Here is a 12,304-nt window from a genome sequence, read left to right as displayed (position 1 = left end):
GGTGACCGGGCAAAGGACATTAGCTCCTAGTTGCCTTCATGCCACACTCTGTCCCCAAGCACACACATCCACAGATTGTGGCTCCAGCTGCTGTCGTGGCCTCGGCTTGGGGATAGGAAGAGCCAGGGGGTGGGGAGGCAGGAGTGGGGGGGCGGGAGAGCGGGTCCCCCTTTTCAACAGTGCTCAGTTTACTTCGCTCTTAGGAAACGCCAGTGGTTAACTTGTGCTCGGACCTCGCGCCAGTGGCGAGGTGGGGGGACCCGGCCTTTGCTGGCTCTCTTGGCCTCGCTCTCCCCTCCTGACCACACATCCTTTCCTGTCCCCGACGCAGAAGAAGCTCCAGGAGCCGTCCCCCGGGAGCGGGCTTGCCGGGCACCTGGGGTGCAGGTCCGAGCCCTCCGAATGCGGCCGGGCAGCCAGCCCCCAGCACCAGGCTCCGCTGCCTGCACGTGTCGCAGCCTGCCCATAACGGTGGCAAACTCCACCTTCTCGTCCAGCTTTGTACGGGAAGCAGAGGGAGCATGGCCCACAGCCCCGACGCAGCCTCCCCGGGCCGGGCGCTGAGCCGAGGGTGCTCCCTGCGGTTGGGAGGGTGCGCCCTGAGCTGCATCAGCCCCGGCCCCGCACCCGCCTGGTGAGTCAACACCCTCAGACCTCAGAGGTCCAAAGACACCCCACAGAGGGGTGTCCAGAACCTCCACAGCCCTGGACACCGGCCGCCCTGTGGGCCCTGGGAGTGAGGGCCTGCCAGCAGGGCCCTGGGTCGTGGCCGGGAGCAGGGGCAGGCCGTGTCCACGTCATTTCTCTGCACCCCCACTGTCCTGCCTCAATGTAGAGGGTTGAATAGCGTCCTCCTCCCCAAAATTAACGTCTACCGGGACCTCAGAAATGTGACCTCCATTGGAAATAAGGTCTTTACAGAAATAATTATGGTAAAGGTAGAAATAAGACCATCCCAGGTTAGAGTGGGCCTATGCCAAGTGGGGGTGTCCTTGTAAGAGACAGAGAGGACACGGGGACAGACAGGAGGCCCCCGTGAAGATGAAGGCAGACACTGGAGAGATGTGGCCATGAGACAAGGCACCCTGGGGACGACGGGCCACCGCCAACCAGGGGAGAGATGTGGGCCGTTTCTCCCTCAGGGTCTCCGGAGCCAGCGCTGCCGGTACCCTCACTCTATACTTCTGGCCCCAGAACTGTGAGGGAGGGAGTACATGCCTGTGGCTTGAATCCACCCAGTGAGGGGGAACGCTTATGGGAGCCACGGCAAAGAAATACACTCAGGGAGGAAAAGAACATTATTCTATATTTTTCTCTGGGGCAAAATGCCCTTTTGGGGAAACTGGATGACAATCAGTAAAGTTTAAGCTAGAAACAATCCAGTAATTTAGCACCGTCACTATCCTCCTCCTCGATATCACCGTCATCACCATCATCACTACCATCACCACCCATGACCTGACCATCATCACATGACCTCACCATCACCGTCACCATTATCATTACCAACACCGGCACCACCACCATCAACACCATCATCTTCATCGCCATCATCACCACCATCATTATCATCACCCCCATCACCATCACATGACCTCACCATCACCATCATCACCATCATCACCATCATCACCATCATCACCACCATCACTACCACCACCATCACCATCATCACCATCATCACTATCATCACCACCATTACCATCATCACCATCATCACCACCATCATCACCATCATCACCACCATCATTACCATCACCACCCATGACCTGACCATCATCACATGACCTCACCATCACATGACCTCACCATCACATGACCTCACCATCACCATCACCATTATCATTACCAACACCAGCACCACCACCATCAACACCATCATCTTTATCGCTATCATCACCACCATTACCATCATCACCATCATTGTCACTGTCACCATCATCACCATCACCACCACCATCATCACCATCATCACCACCATCATTACCATCACTATCACCATCATCACCACCATCACTACCATCACCATCATCACCACCATCACTACCATCACCATCACCATCATCACCACCATCACCATTACATGACCTCACCATCACCATCATCACCATCACAAGAATCGTCTAGTAAGCCTGGACTACATGACGTATACTAAGTGCTATACGTCCTTTCTCCAATCTTCCCAGAAATGCTACATGGTCGCTTTAATTACTTCCATTTTCCAGACTTGGAAACTAAGACCTGAGAGGTTTCATAACCGGCCCTGCAGCTCTGAGCTCAGCCAGCCAAGTCCCCACTCTCCATGGTTACCAGCTGTGTGACCGCCGGCAAATTCTTTACCTGGCTAATCCTCAAACCCTACCTTTGGGGGCCCGATGCACGGAGTTTTCCTGCGGATGAGGAGGCGACGAGCACAAAGCACTGAGCCCTCAATATATGATGCACTTGCTGTCACGCTCTGGCCTCAGCAGCTGCCAGAGGGGACGGGGGAGGGGGGGGCGGGGCGCGGAGAATGAATCTCCCCCAGTGGCTGGAGCAAAGGTCTCTGGCGCACAGTCAGGCCGCGGGAGCTGGCACACGTGCAGAACCATTGATAAAACCATGAAGCCTCAGCAAGCCCTGCCGCACACCCCACTGAAAATGTAAGTCAACACAGACGCAGCCCTTTCCACACGGGCCTTCAAGCCGCAGCCTGTCTCTTCCCGCGCTGGACTCAGCCTGATCGACCTGATCCGATGCACAGAAAGGGACAGCAGCATAGCCTCTGAGTGGGGCCACCTTACGCTTTCTGTGAAATCGGTATGAAGGCGTAGCCGACGCTGGTGCTGCAGTTTTACCTAAACAAGAGACACAGCAGTCAGGCGAGCAAATAGAAAGTCAGGGCAGGGGAGTGCAGTGAGCAGTGACAGTCACCAGCCTTGGACGGTCAGCCCCAGAGAGCCGGGAAGGGAGGCCCCTTGGGCTGCTACCGCTGCTCAGTGGCAACTTACCGAGCTCCTTCTACTGACCTGGGCTCTGGGCTCACGCCGGACCCGGCAAACTTTTTCTGGAAAGGGCCCGATGGTAAATGCTTTAGACTCTGCAAGGGATGTGGTCTTCTTGTCACTACTCAGTCCTGCCCTTGTGAGCCAACAGTCTGCGGTGCTTTGGACACTATGTCAACGGGTCCGCGCGGCGGCAGGGCTGCCCATGACACTTGGTTTACAAAAGCAGCTGTTGCGCAGACCTGTCACACGGGCCATAGTTTGCCAGCGCCTGGGCTCAGTGACTTAAATGCAGGATATCGCTGAAACCTTCCCAACACGTGTCGCCGCCTGCCTGCCTCCCTGGCACCCACCTCTGTCTGCCCCCAGCCAGCCCGTTTGTTCAGTCAACCCAGCACCTGGAAAACTCGATTCCCAATGAAGATCGATTCACTGAAGTAGCTCTCCCCCAGTTTGCAGGTAAAAACAAAACAAAAAAAACAAACAAAAAACAGTGAGGCGTAGAGAAAGGCAGCAACTTGCCGAAGGTCATAAAGCTAGACAAAGAAAGACCTGATTCTTCAGAGACTTTGCTCAGGGAATTTGCTGTTGTAAAACCACAGCTGCAAAGGCAAAAGCTTACCCAGGCCAGCCAGGTAAGGGAAATAGTGTATAAACGAAGCGGGACAGGGGCAGGGCGATAGGGAGCGGTGGGGACCCTGGCAAACTGTAGTACCGCCTCCTGTCTAAAGGCGTCGCTGGTCCTCAGCTCCAGGCAACTGCGGCCAGGTCCACCTCTGGGGCCAGCGTGGCCGGGTCTTCTGGTTTTCCTAGAGGAGCCGGAAACCCTTGCTTTCATATGAAATATTCCAATTCTTAAATGTTGGCAAGCGTTTGGTTTTCTTTTTTTGTAAACTCCATCCTGGCCAAAGAAAACATGCCATTGCTTTGTGGCCTCTGGCTTAAAACTATTACATACTTGCAAAGTTTTATCCATGAAAGTTTCTTCTTTAGTGCACCGGTCGGTCTGGAAAGCCAGCCTTTGGATTGCCAGATGCACAGAATTAGAAATCTGGCAACAAGAGTGGGACATTTGCTCCAGAACATTCTCCCACCCTGATCTCTTTTAACATGTAGAGAAATCAGAACTGAGTCATGTTCTGCTCAGGGAAACAGATTTCCTTTTCTAATTTTTAACACTGTCTTCAGAAGGCAGATAGGGCCCCTAAGGAAACCTGTAGAATTCTCTGTCTTCAAAGGAAGATCAGGGTCCACACCTACCTAGGGCTAACTCGGTAAGAAGGTACCTTCCCGTCTCTCCAAGTGAGAACGCCTTGGGGTGAACATCGATGGTTTGCTCCTTCCCAGTGCTCTGCCCCGACTCTGGTAAATGACTCCCTCCTACCTCTGGGAGCTGCCCCTTGTCCCTCCCCCTGTGTGGTTGTCGGTGAGTCCTCAGTCATACATTTCCCCAGCACTCCCTTTAGAGGGACTAGTAATTCCAGCCTGGCCAATCACACACAGTATTCCATCTCCCTGGCCATTCTGATTGGCCTAGGCATGTGCACATGACGCAGGCTGGACCAATCCAAGCCCTGCCCTGGGATTTTATCGGCAGACCCTGAGAACTCCAAGCTTTCTAGTGCCTCTGGGCTCACCTTGGGGCAGGATGTTTTGAGTGTAAGTCTGGCTCTGCCAAGGTCATGAGCCTCCTCACCTTTGCACAGCTGCCTGAAACAAGTCCTTCTGTAGAAGAACAGTGAGAGGGCAGAGAGAAAGAAAAGAGGCAGAAAAAAAAGGGGGGTTTCTGACGACAACAGGAATCCATGAATCCAACCCTACGCTTCCCACTTCTGTGAGCCAAACCGTGACCTTTTTGGCTTTAACTAGTTTTCATGGAGGTTTATCCCAGGAACCAAAATGCTCTGCCCTCTCAATGCCCTTTGGTGTCAGTAATAGCTTAACTCCAGCCTGCTGCACTGAGGGGAGTTCAAGATCAAAGGCAGCTCCTTCCAGAAATCAGCCTCATAGGAAGAATTAAAGAGAGATGGCCAATTGGCTGATCCCACTTCAGGGTTTTGAGAATACCGGTACTTTATAGATGTGTCTGCCAATATATTCTTCATCACAGAGAAAAAAGCAAAAAAGTTATCTGAAGTTCTGGATGATTTGGCTGGAACAGGCTTGAAATTTTTTAAAGACCTGTGTTGGGGGCCTGGGTGGCTCGGTTGGTTGGGCGTCCAATTCTTGATTTCAGCTCAGGTCATGGGGTTGAGCCCCACATGGGGCTTCACACTGGGCATGGAGCCTGCTTGAGATTTTCTCTCTTGCTCTCTCGCTCTCTTGCTCTCTGACCCTCGACCCCAGTTGTGCACTCTCTCTAAAATAAAAAGTAGGGGCACCTGGGTGGCTCAGTCAGTTAAGGATCCAACTCTTGGTTTTAGCTCAGGTCATGATCTTACGGTTCATGGGTTTGAGCCCCGTACCAGGCTCCATGCTGCTTGGGATTTTCTCACTCTCTCTCTGCACCTCCCCTGCTCACACACTCTTCCTCTCTGAAAACAAATACTTTAAAAAATAAAATTAATAAAAAATAAAAACCAAGTCCTGCATTTTAACTTAAAAATCAGCAAAGAAAAGGGGCGCCTGGGTGGTGTAGTTGGTTCAGCATCAAACACTTCAGCTCAGCTCAGGTCATGATCTCACAATTTGTGAGCTGGAGGCCCGCATCGGGCTCTGCGCTGAGGGTGTGCAGCTGCTTATGATCCTGTCTCTCCCTCTCTCTGCCCCTCCCCAGGTTGTGCTTTCTTTCTCTCTCTTAAAATAAATAAACATGAAGAAGTCTGGCATTCTACTCCATGATATCCTGATACTTGATATTTGACTTAATTTATCTTAAAAGGGCTCTAGGGGCGCCTGGGGGGCTCAGTCAGTTAAACGTCCAGCTTTGGCTCAGGTCATGATCTCCTGTTCGTGGGTTCGAGCCCCACATCGGGCTCTGCACTGACAGCTCGGTGCCTGGAGCTGCTTCGGATTCTGTCTCCCTCTCTCTGCCCCTCCCCTGCTTGTGCTCTGTCTTTCTCTCCCTCAAAAATAAACAAACAGTAAAAACAAATTTTAAAGGGCTTCTAATGAACTATGGAGGACGTACCCTGTTCAAGCTGTGGCTGCCCGTGCCCCTTGCACACTGCTCCCTCCCCAGACACACCCACGGGGGGCAGCAGGATGCGGGTTCCGGCCTTTGAGCCAAATACCACGGGGGACCCTGAGGGCAGTTCTCTAGAGCAGTTAGGCCGCCCCCCTCCTACACGCCCCTCGCCCACGCCCGCGCCCCGCGCCCACTCCCACGTCCATACCCCACGTTCCACACCCACGCCGAACGCCCACGCCCCACACCCACGCCCCGCGTCCCACGTTCCACGCCCCGCGCCCCACACCGGCTCACACTCCTATCGAGGCAGTCTGGGGGCCACACCTAATCTTCGAAAGAAAATGTCATCCCACCAGCCCGGGTTAGTGTCCCGGGGGTACCAGCAACCTCTGCGGCTATTCAGCCAGCCCAACCTCGAATCCAGCTCCGCCTTCCTGCAGCCTGTGCGCCCAGCTCGAGAAGGAAAATGCGTGCACCCTCCTTCTCGCCTTCAGCCAGGCGTGTGAACCCAAAACCCCTCAAATTGGCGGCACCGGGTAGTCATCGTCAATACCGTGTCACCAGCCCCGCCTGAGTGTAGACTATGTGGGAGGCCCTGGAGATGCCAACGAACGGAGCGCAGCGGGTCGCCCAGTGAGATCCCGGGCTCCTGACTCAGTAGTGACCCTGCTGCGGGGTGCACGGTGGAGACACCGTTGGTATTCGGGGCTGTGAGTCCACAGAGACCTGTGGAGCCCTCGCGTCCCGTTTGCTGAGCACCGTGTAGACTCGAGACCCAAGATTTGGACATGAAAGCCACCTGTATGGAGGCGAAGGAAAGAGGCTTCTATTCCGGACCCCTCGGAGTGCTTCGCACACAGAGGGTTCCGGATTCTTCTATCTGCATAGGAACACTGGAACGATTCATCCCTTTCCATTTCACTTTTTCCACGACGTTGCTGAACATTCACTGAGCACCCCTGGGAGGAGGTCAGCACCACTGTCGGACCTAGGGAGGTAGTGGAGACTCTCTTGCACTGGAATAACACGGACCTGGGGCGCCTGGGGGCTCAGTCTGTTAAGCATCCGGCTTCGCCTCAGGTCATGATCTCATGGTTTGCGGGTTCGAGCCCCGCGATGGGCTCTGTGCTGACAGCTTGCTCAGAGCCTGGAGCCTGCTTCGGATTCTGTGTCTCCCTCTCTCTCTGCCCCTCCCCTGCTCGTGCTCTGTCTCTCTCTGTCTCTCAAAAGTAAATAAAAAACATTTAAAAAAAAAGAAAATAATATTATTTTAAAAAAGAGAATGACACAGAACTAGTCGCGATAACAGAATTACACGCATGCAGCGCTCACCCCACACGGAGCGGCGTTCTAAGTAGGTCGCAGAGCTGGAGAGCGGCAGAGCCGGGTCATTGACCTTAGAGAGCCTGGCCCCTGTGTCTGCCGTCCAGTAACACTCCGACTCTGCTAATGATTATTATTATACTAATCACTTCAATTTCGTGAGCCGGCGTGTCCCAGGCTTTCTCCTCAGCACCTGTGCACCCACCCACGTGTGTATCAGGCACCACACTCTTTCCAGACACAACAGCTCCATGGCAAAGGTTTTCTATTTCCATTTTTTATGCAAGTAAACTGAGGCTTATGGAGAATAAAGAGCTGGTCCAAGTTCTCGGTCTGCTATACCGCAAAACTAGGACCGAACCCGTGTATTCCTGACCCATGCACTTGGCCCTTCGAACATGCACTCTACCGCCTCCCCAGGATGTAATTTTGGTTATTTGGAATGTTTAAACGACCCAAAGAATATTTAAACAAATCGTCCATACTAAATTTTGGGCCGTAGCCCCTCAATTATTACATCTCTCTGCTCTCCCATCCCGGAAACTGAGATCTCCTTGCGCTCGCCTGGAGGCCACTAAAATGAAGATCAACGCAGCAGCGCAGAGAGCAAAGATCACTTTTCACTTTTGGAAAAGAACCTGACATTGCCTCCAGGAGAAGGCGGTGCCTTTTGCTCTGAACTGGAAAGAGGAAAAGCAAGAAGTGACGACTCATGCTTTCTCCGCAAAGCACGCTTTTCCTCCCACTGGCGTTTCTGAGCCCCGCAGCTGGGCCGGGCTGCCTCCCTCCCAGAGTCGCTAAGCCTGAAGGTGAAGGCGGCTGGTGCCTCTGTGGAGAGCAGGGAAGGGGGCAGAGGTACCTTGCTTACCTGAAAGTTCCTTTCCACACAAAGGCAGGTGACACCCACAGCCCCACCTCACCCCTGCAGGCTCCGATGACTGTTTTTCTTGGCCATCGATTGGGCCCCTTGGGTCACCGGGCTTGTAGGATAATCCATGATTGGTGTGTGTCTGTTTTTCTACATAGTTTCAAAGAAACAGCGCAGTGACAAAGACAAAAACGACAACTACAGCTGAAAGCAATTAGAAACTTTACAAATGTCTCTTGCAAATGCCCAGGGGTGGTGCATTATCAGAGTGATGAGCAAAACGATTTGAGACGGCTTTGGGGATTTTCCTGGACCTACTGAAAAACAGAACCCATCTTCGCCTTGAGTTTGCAGTAAACCTCTATGAGTTGTTGGCGGCTGCCTCGACAGAGAGTCTAGAAAGCAGAAGAGAGAGAGAAAAGTTGAGAAAGTGAGACAATGAGAAAGAGAGCAAGGAAGCCTGAGGAGAGAGAGCAAGCTTGTGACGTCATGGAAGCCCTTGGGACCAGGCTTGCCTGCCTCCTGGACTTTCTCTTTTATGAGAGCCATCACGTTACCATTTTTGTTTAAGCTAGTTTGTGCTGGGTTTCAGGTAAGTATCAGAAAAAGGAGAATTGGGGCACCTGGGTGGCTCATTGGTTAAGCATCTGACTCTTGCTCAGGTCATAATCTCACGGTTTCATGAGTTCAAGCCCCGCATCAGCCTCTGTGCTGGCAGCACGGAGCCTGCTTGGGATTCTCTCTCTCCCCTTTCTCTCTGCCCCTTCCCCACTCACACAGTCTCTGTCTCTCTCAAATAAATAAACTCAGGAAAAGAGAAGAAAAGAAAGAGAAGAAAGGAAAGGAAAGAAAAGGAAAGGAAAAGGGAAGGGAAGAGAAGAAAAAGAACAACCCAGCAGGCACATCAAGATTTTCCATAGTCAGTTGTGATATAAAAATAAGTCATAAATTTTCATGTGTTTATATGTAGTGTTTTTCAAAGTCACATATAAAATCTGATATAACCAGTTTTATAACAAAAACACATTTTTTTAAAGGTGAAACTCTTCCTCTCTTTCCTGAGGCTCGAAGCATTCAGAAAGCAACTCTCTGAGGCAGGACTTTCCCGAGTTCCGCAGCCCAGGGTCTCTCCCACCTCAGTTTCCCCACCTGCAGCAGAAGGCCTCCCACCTCAGTTTCCCCACCTGCAGCAGAAGGCCTGATTCCTACGAGAGATAGTGCACCTGGAGGCTTGGGAAGCCTCCTGAATTAATTAACATGTGGAGCGAGCAGCACATGAAAGAAGTTGTGGAACTCTTCAACAGCCCTAACAAAAAATTTTCCCTTCAATTACAGGATAATTTTCTTAGCGCATTTGCCACCGTCACCCAGCAGTTTCCTGGGCCGCTTTCCATGCGGCTGGACCAGTCTTTCTGGAATCCCTACATTTTTTTTTTCTATAAGAGACTCAAGGGAAGGCGGTGGGGATGAAAAGAAAGGACAGTGGGTACATTCTAGAAACGGCTATTTCACGCATTTGAGAAGCTGCTGGAAACAGAAGGAAATGCACAGAGATGACGTGGATCCCTCCGGCTGGGAGGTCCCCGCAGACTCCCTGGGGAAGGGTCTCCTTGCGTCTCCGCCGCCTCTCTCCCCTCTCCTGTCATTCCCACCCAGCACCACACCCGGGCCATTCGTCACTTCTGATGACACCGCGTCTTCCGCCTATGGCCTCCATCCTCGATCTTTTTGTGCCTGGAATGCTTTCCCTTCCGCGGCGCGCACCTCACCAGGCCAACCAGGCCAGCTGCTGTTTGAGATTTCAGCTGACCAGTTCTGCAGCCCCTCCCTGGGGGCCCCGAATAGACTCACTTCCCCCTTCCTGTACCAGCACCCACACTTTTTCAGAGCACGAAGCACGACTATAATTAATTACGTCTTGCTCGTTATTGATCTCTGCGCCCCCCTAGTCTCGAGCCCCAGTGGGGACAGCTGGCTGCTGCGTCTCCAAAGCTTGGCCCCTGGCGGATGGCTGGGAAATACTTGAAAAAATAAATCTTTCAAAAATTTATTAAGTCCCTGGTACAGGTCAGCTCACTGTTTCTTAGAGGGCCAGGTGGTAAGTGTTTTAGGCTTTACTGGCTGAGCGGCGACAGGGCGGCTGTTACGTGTGGTTCTTGGAGAACCATCTTCAACGTAACTGCTGAAAAATGAGAGCACTGTTGACAGCTCATGGGCCGTAAACAGACAGGCAGCTGGCCGGATCTGGCCGGTGGGGTGGAGTCCGCTGACCTTTGGTGGAGGATCTGCCAGGCCCTCTGAAGCGTGAGGTGTGGCGGAGACGTCTGTCTGTTCCTCAGGGTCCCCCTTTTCTTCCTCTGCAGGAACCGAACCCTGCTCTTCAGGGAGGCACGGGTCTCTTGGAATAAAGACACCATTTATCAGCTTCCTTTGCAGCTAGCGGTCGCCCTGTGATGAAATTTATCCAATGAGATGCAAATGATGGCTTCTGGGGAGTCACAGAGCCTCTCCCTGATTTGTTCTCTGTTCCTTCCTCTTTCCTGTGGTGAGAAGGTGGATGCAATGGACGGAGCCCCAGAAGCCCTCTTGATCCAGGAGTGACCGTTGGGAGGGAAAGCCTTGAGGGGTGGGACCAAACTACGGAAGGGTTGACTCCATGGAGTGGAGTCCTGGCCCCTCCAGACCTGACCCCCTTCCTGCTGACCCTTGATACATTTTTTAAATGTTTATTTCTTTATTTATTTTGAGAAAGAGAGAGAGCGTGCGCACGCACAGGGAAGGAGCAGAGAGAGAATCCTAAGCAGCGTCTGAGTCTTCAGCACCAAGCCTGATGTGAGGCTCGATCTCACACACCATGACATCGTAGTCCGAGCCGAGATCAAGAATCCAGCCAAGTGACTGAGCCACCCAGGCGCCCTCCTGCTGGCCTTTTAGGCGTGCAATTAAAATAAACACTTGTTCGGGGCGCCTGGGAGATTTGGGGGCTTTACCTTCCTAGCAGCTCATTCTAGTCCTAATAACACAGGATGGAGGGGGAGACAGAAGCCAGAATGAGCAGGAAACAGCACTTTCTCCGTTCATAGCCTAGTTAAGAGAAGACAGACAGATACCTGCGTCTAACCCAGTGGCCCAAACAGGCGGCTGGCTTATCTCTCAGGGAGTTAGAAAGGCTTCACAGAGGTAAGAGTCAGGCAGGAAGTTCCCTCTGTGTCAGATGATTTCATGCAAAAGTCATAAATCAGAGGCTCCTGAACCAGACATGACCTGCTGATTTGCCCAGGGTATAGGCCATACCTTGGTTTCCCCCAACTTTTGATTCTAAAAAGCTGCGCCCTGCCCCCCACCCCACCAGGGTGCAGGGGTGGCTCAGTTGGTTAAGATCTGACTCTTGGTTTCGGCTCAGGTCATGATCTCACGGTTCGTGAGTTCGAGCCCCATGTCAGGCTCTGCGCGGCTCGGGATCCTCTCTCTCCTCCTATTTCTACCCCTACCCTGCTCTCTCTCTGTCTCTTAAAATAAATAAATAAACTTAAAAAAAAAAAACACTAAAAGATGCCCCCCCCCCCCGCAAAACACACACAAAAAGCAAGAAAACAATGAACCCTGAACACTTGAATTTCTTCCCTTAGATTCTCCACTCACTCTCCTCACGTCGCTTTCTCTCTCCAGACACACGTGTGACTGATGACGTGTCTGCGTCTACACAGCTGTGAAGAAGGACATCCCCACTCATGAGCCACAGCACATTTGTACGTGATTTAACATGAGGTATTAGATGTGTAATACGTACGGGCATGATAATAGCGCGTTATTATACGATTATCATACCGGCGCGAGAGCACACAGAGCCCCGTGTCCCCCGATGTCCTTGTCATCACTTGTGCTCAGCCGCCGTGGCTCGGAAGTCTCCGTCCGCATAGGACTATTCTGCTGCTGTTGTTTCTGCTTTGTTGTTTTTTTTTTTTAATGTTTTTTATTTATTTTTGAGAGAGAGCACAA

This window comes from Suricata suricatta, chromosome 12, assembly GCF_006229205.1.
Source record: "Suricata suricatta isolate VVHF042 chromosome 12, meerkat_22Aug2017_6uvM2_HiC, whole genome shotgun sequence".
NCBI lineage: Eukaryota > Metazoa > Chordata > Mammalia > Carnivora > Herpestidae > Suricata > Suricata suricatta.
The sequence above is the reverse complement of the archived record's forward strand: the minus strand, read 5'-3'. Positions refer to the sequence as shown.